The sequence below is a fragment of the Malurus melanocephalus genome, unplaced genomic scaffold (genome assembly GCF_030028575.1).
Source record: "Malurus melanocephalus ecotype Western Australia unplaced genomic scaffold, MMel_1.1 scaffold_144, whole genome shotgun sequence".
Taxonomy (NCBI): Eukaryota; Metazoa; Chordata; class Aves; order Passeriformes; family Maluridae; genus Malurus; species Malurus melanocephalus.
In genome coordinates this window covers 1,339,894-1,346,330 of record NW_026623376.1, presented here as the reverse complement: position 1 = coordinate 1,346,330, position 6,437 = coordinate 1,339,894, and the positions used below count along the sequence as shown (strand labels likewise).

Sequence of the window (6,437 nt, the reverse complement as noted above, 5' to 3'; positions counted from 1 at the left end):
GGGGCGGGGCAGCGGGCGGGGCGGGCTGCGGGAGCGGCTCCCCGGGCACGGCGCTCCCCGGGGCTCGGCCGGGCAGTGCCCCCGCCCCAGCGGCACCGGGACACGGCCCCGGCTGCGGCATCCCCGCGATGCGCCAGCCCCGGTACCAGCCAGGGCACCTGCAGCCGCCGGGTACCACAATCCCCAGCTCTGCTGGAAACGGGACTAGGGGACCTTTAAAGAGCCTTTCCAACCCAAACTATTCTGATTCGATGAAAACTCGCCATTTAGGTTGAATTAGCTTAATTRGAATTACCTAGAATTCAATTTAGAGTTTAATTCTAACTCCCTGTCTTGTTATAAATCCAATTCCCCATATCCTTGTTGAGGCAAYAGTGGTGGGAAAGGAGGAACGGAGAGCTCGAAAGCGGGTCTGTGAGCAGGTGAGGCTGTGAGCGATGGCTGGTGAGTGTCCAACGGAGCTGTCAGAGGGCCAGGGGTCAGCGAGGCAGCAAAACTCCCCCCATGGGACTGACCGCAGGCTGTGGAGATGCTCCCACAAATTAGGGAGTTCACGTCTTTCCTTAATTCCCCCTCAGACACACGAATCAGCCCTCACAGCTTACACAGAAGCTGGGCTGGGCCCAGAGCAACAACTCCCTGTGACAAAAGGTCAGGCAGGGAGTGCTCTACCATCAGAGAGGAGCAGAGGTGAAGCTGGGCCACTTTCAGGATGAGATGTGAACCCAGTGCTACACTGCTGGAGGTCCCTGGCACACTCAAAGCATAGCCAACAAGATAAAAAGGGGAGCCATCTCATCCAGGAAACTTCTGATGGTCTGGCTGGTCATCCTTCTGCCCCCACCATGCAGGGGAGATTTGTGTTACAAAAAGAATCATTGCTAAGAGTTCTAAGAGTTCACATCCCACCCATGGGAACACTTACTTTTTTCTTTTCTTTTTTTAATTGTTTCCAGCTCTTTTTCTCTTGCACAGTAGGAATGGATGGCACRAGGATGCAGTTTCCCTGCCTGTGCTCTTACCTGGCTCATGCCTTTGCTTTTCCTGCAGCATTTCTCTGAAGAACACCATTCCCACAGCCGTGGTAGGGCTGTTCCCTCAGCTGCTGAGTGCTGCCTGCCCCAGCACAGCCCAGGAGCAAGGTCAGAGTCATCCTGCTCACACACACTGAGCACACACACAGAGCACTTGGGAACTTTGGTCAGGGTTCAAACTAAATAAACCCTGCCCGGAACTTAATGTTGAACTGGAGTGYATAAATGAAGTGGCTTGTGGAATTCAGTGGGATCTCAGGAATTTCTTGGCACGACAGGGTGGTAGAGGGGAAAGGATTGTGTTTAGCCACATATCGACCTTAGAAATGCAGCTGAGGCAGCAAAGGCTGAAGGAATTGTTCTGGATACCAAATCCACATGAAAATGAAGTGTGCAGCCTGCCACCAGGGTAGGAACCCACAGAAACAAGAGGTCTCTTTCAAAGTTGGAAAGTTCTTCTAACCACAGTCATTCTGTTGATCCAGGCACCACTCTAAGTGTGGGTGTTGTAACCGGAGCACAGAGTTGCAGTCAGGGTGACGTGTCAGCTCTCAACACCCTCTCGGTTCTCCCTCTGGTAGCAGTTGGTGCCTTCCCTCTTCCCCTGAATCCTGGAGCTTGTCAGAGCCTGCCCTGGACTTCACTCACAGACCCATGAAAAAAATGYAACCCAGCAAAACCAGCGGGCAGCTTCCTGCTGGGGATGAACTGAATCTGCCCCTCCAGGAGTCAGAGGAGCAAGGGAAGCGAGGGGGCTGCCAGTGCAGAGGCAGCACCCCAGAGGGAGCAGGGGCACAGCACATCCCCACCATCCCTTTGGCTCAGTCACAAGGGCACACTTTCACCCTGAGCAGCATTTCCTCAACCTGCCCCTGCCAAAGTGCAGCTGCAGCTCTTTGCCCTCTGCAAAGGTRAATCTCACAGTAATGAGTGTGATTTATGGAGCCTTGCATCGTCCTGCTGCTGCCCCAGCTTATCAAATGTATTATATTATTACCTCCAGGCACAAAGAAGTATTTTATTACTTAAAGACACGTAGAGATTGCAGCCTGTTCCCTATAGTTTTCCTCTGAGCAGCAAGGCTGTGAAGAAACCAATCCAGCCCCTGACCTGCATTCAGCTCTTCCAGCCCCACAGGGTCATTGGGGGCTCCTTGGGGTGTCATTGGCTGAAATTAATTTTCACGGGCTGCCCCTGCACTAGAGGCTGAGTAGGCACAGAATGATAGAATCATGGMATTGTGTAGGTTGGAAAAGACCTTGAAAATCATCAAATCCAGCTGTTAACCCAGCACTGCCAASTCCATCACTAAACCATGTCCCCASATGCCATGTCTACACATTTTTTATATCCTTCCAGGGGTTGATGCAGCTTTTSATGGGCTAAGAATGAGCAGAGGGAGAAAATGTTTAGTATCCATGAGAGACAATTTTTCACCACTTTCTGGAGCATGCATCTACCAAAAGATGGCAGCAAATCTCCTCGTATGGAGCTAAGAGCATCGCTGTCATCTGCTCTCTTGGGCTCTATTTTTCTTACAGGTAGATTATCCTGGGCAGTGCCAGAACAGGAGGATTACACTAGATGTCCTCAATGGAGAAATCTGTGCTTGTGACTTTGGTTTAAATTTTACTCCTTTGGCAGTATAAGAAATCCCMAAAATGCTCTAAATGTCACTTCTCTCTTTTATTTTGGCAGATCTTGGTTTTTGATAATGCTCCATCTTAATTTATTTTAACAGRTAAATATTGAATAGAAGGGAATGCATCATAATGGATTTGACTAATAATAATGCCACAGATGGTTCACGTAYAGGCTCTGCCTAAATGTTCCTTTGCCATCACAGGCTTTAGGTGTGGAGCACTCAGAGCAGCTTGTTTAACACCAGTTTGCTGGAGAAATCTGGAACTGCCCCATCCTTCATTATATAAATCTCCATGTCAGTCAGAGGATTATTTTTAATAAAATAATCTGTTCTGCATCTCTAGTGGATATAGCTGTGACCCTGGTTCTGTTACTATTCATACCAAATTAACTGGGAATAAATCAAAGTCAGTAGAGTCACTGCAGGTACCAGTGACATCAGGTGACAGTCCTGGGGCTGTGCTTGCAGCAGCTCTGCCCTGTGCTCCCCCAACAGGGCACAGCTTTACAAAGCAAACCACAAAACAGGAGTTTTATTCAGGACTTAGTGGTGAAAAGGTGGGAAGCATGGTAGGATCACCCCTTCTGCATTTCGAAGTATGCTTCTGATTCCATTTCTTCATAAAATGGGACCAGTAAATGCTATTTTCATTGAACAATTTTACATAGCTAAATTGTGCAAAGCATTCATTTCCTCCAAAAATAGCTTACCTGCCTAAAGTMAAGCTATAAGAAAAAAAGTGCAGCTTGTGAATTGCACATGAACAGTTAGGTCTGATTCAACTGTAGTTTCATTTATATCACATAACATGTTTGAACAGCAGAAAAACTCATTAGCCAGAGATCCAAGATGTATTTGCTCAGTAGAGTTTGATTTGGCTCTGTTTAATAACAAAAATGTTTTCAGCTTGTTAACCTGCAAGGAATCCATTCATAATCAGTWAAGAACATGCTGATAGAATGATAAAATAAGCAAAGATGCCTCACTGCTGGGTGYCACACTATATAAACATGTCTTCATGCCTCTTACACTTACAAACTCAACCCAGGTTGCATTACTCGGAGCCAAGCCCTCGCTGCCTGCTGTGCCCCTGTCAGAGGCAGGTTGTTTCCACTGCAGAAAACCCTGCACTGGGGRTGCTCACACAGCTCTGATGCTCTGTGGGCCACCTCWGTGTCAGAATAAACMATTTCTGCCTGGGCCAGTGTAATGKGGCTKCTGCTGATCTCTGCAAATGAGCATAAGCAGCTCTTTGTCACCAGCACAACCCCCTCACGCCCACCCATGTCACTGCTCCCTCCTTCCCCATTCTCTCRCTGCGACACAAATATCTTTAAAATAGTTTAAAATAGTTGTGTTGTTTTAACTGGTTCTTTTCACAAGGCACAGTATGGACCAAATAATCACGCAAGTTATCTTTGAGGATCCATAACCTCTGGGCCAAGCAGCCAGGAGAGTGGCCACACCAGGCAGCCCAGCTGCAGCCAGGACAGGCTGAAGGTACAGCATCTTCACAAAGAGTGGGATGAGCTGGTTCAAAATGTGGGCTCAGCTCAGAAAGGTTGTTTGCTGTTCTCATTCCCATTTGTCCATCACCTGCCTRGAGTTTCCAGGCACTGCTGAGCTAGATCATCAAGATGTTGCTCCACAGAAGGTTGTGTTCTGCCCTAGCCAGAGCCTGGTTTTCCCCAGCACACCAGGCTCTGTCATTCATGATGCTGAAAAAAACTGGTGCTGAAGGAAAAAAAAATGTTATTAATTCTGTGGATGKATGCTGATCAACATATTTCTGGGGTGAGAGAGCCCCATTCAGGCTTCTGTCCCAGCTGCACCCAAGCACCSTTCATCAACACAGCAGGGTGAGCTCCACCAAGAGAGCAAACCCCAGCTCAAAACACAATGGATTATTGCCACATATCTGCTGAAATAGCAGGCAGCAGGCTGAGCAGTGATGGGCACCCCTGGACAGTGTGCTGCACCAGCACTGTCACACAGCCTGACTGGGCTTGGGTCAGCAGGGATGGGGGCCTGGGGTGGAAAAAGCACAGAGAGGGGGCATTGATATTTGAGAAAGAAAGCCAAAAAGCAGAAAACAAAAGGAGAAGGCAGTAAAAGCTGAACTCCCCCAGCTCCTTTTGATCTTGGAGAATAACAAAGAGMTTGACCTGACATTATTACACCCCTTGCTCACTCCCTCTGAGATATGTTTTTATTTCCCTGAACCAGCAATGATCAAAGCCAAGAGCTCCTCCATCGCTGTGTATTTTCCTTTTCACTCCGAACAAAAATTGCAAAGGCTGCAACGCTTTCTTTCACACCTGTCCTGGACCAGTGGTCTGCTTCAAACAGAGCTGTTTGCAGGAACACCAACTCCCATGGTCTCRGTAACCTCATCTTCACACTGCAGGAGAAAACAAGCCCCTCCCAGGCAGAGGAGAGGGAAAGTGATACCCACCTCCTCGTGGGRTGCAGCCTGCCACAACGGATGTCATGGCTTTTACAAGTGGAATTGTTTGGGGAGAGGTGGAAGTTTGATATGTCCAGTGAGGCTGGCTGGAGTAGGAACCTTCATGAGGACAGAGCATGGACAATACACACACAGGCAGACAGATGGGGACAGGGAGGATGGTTTAAACTAAAACAGGAGAGAGTTAGATTAGATTAGATGTTAGAAGTAATTCTTCCCTGTCAGGGTGTTGAGGCTCTGTCACAGGGTGCCCAGAGCTGTGGATGCCCCAKCCCTGGAAGTGTCCAAGGCCTGGTTGGAGGGGCTTGGAGCCATCTGGGATAGTGGAAGGTGTCCTGCCCATGGCAGGGAAGGTGGAACCTTTAAGAGCCCTTCCAATCCAAACTATTCTAYGATTTTATGACACYGGTAACCACAGGGAGGTGGTGAGTAACAGAGGATCAAGTGTGCCCTCATTGCAAGGAGCTCTGCCTGAGGTACCAAAGAGATCTTAGAATCACAGAAACATTTAGGTTGGAAAAGACCCTTAAGATCATCAAATCCAACTACACTTAACCTAGTACTTCCATGAATTCTTCTTCAGAGAAAAAAAGAAGAAAGAAATTGAAGTCATGACCTCCTAGCATGCATTTTTTCTGCATATATTGAAGAATGTGGCAGCCTTCTTAATTTCTCAGAAAAATTCAAACCCAAGGTTATAATAGACCGCAACATTTTCTAAGTATTATGATTATCTTGTCTTGCAAGTAACATTAGTGAAGCAGTGAGATGTGGTATGKCAGATAAATAGGTGATAAATACATGCCAAGCAAAACATTATTTGTAGGCTATTTAAATGCAGAAATCATTGGTATTAATCTAGCAGATAAGTTTCCAYGTTGTGGTTACAGAGCTGCAGACACAATTATTAGCTGTTATACAGTATAACTCATCTTTCACTTGTCCAGGACCAGACTGCAAAATAAAATTGGAAAAAAAGTGATTGAGTCCTTGAAAAAAAAATTAATTGAGTGAGGGTCAAGCAGTGGAAACTGCAGTGAAGGGCAAGAGGACTCAGGGAAGGAAGAAGCTGCCAGGGCTCATTGCTGACTGCCAGCATAGGCCTGGCAGGAAGATTCATGGCCATGTAAAACAGTCAAGGAAAATTCACCTTGGCAAACACGAGCTGCTGGAGCTGAGAGGCTGCTTGTTTCTGCCATCTTCACAAATGGAGTTTAAGTACTGGAACACTTCTGCAAGCAGAGACTTGGCAGCAAAATATCCACATTGGATTGCTATTTGCAGAAAAAAA

At 47.3% G+C, this 6,437-nt stretch overlaps 1 protein-coding gene across 1 annotated transcript in view; it reads right to left on the bottom strand.

Annotated features, from left to right (window-relative positions):
* VDAC1 (voltage dependent anion channel 1) overlaps nucleotides 1-6,437 on the bottom strand; it is a 31,483-nt gene that overhangs the window by 14,956 nt on the left and 10,090 nt on the right. The window lies entirely within an intron of this gene.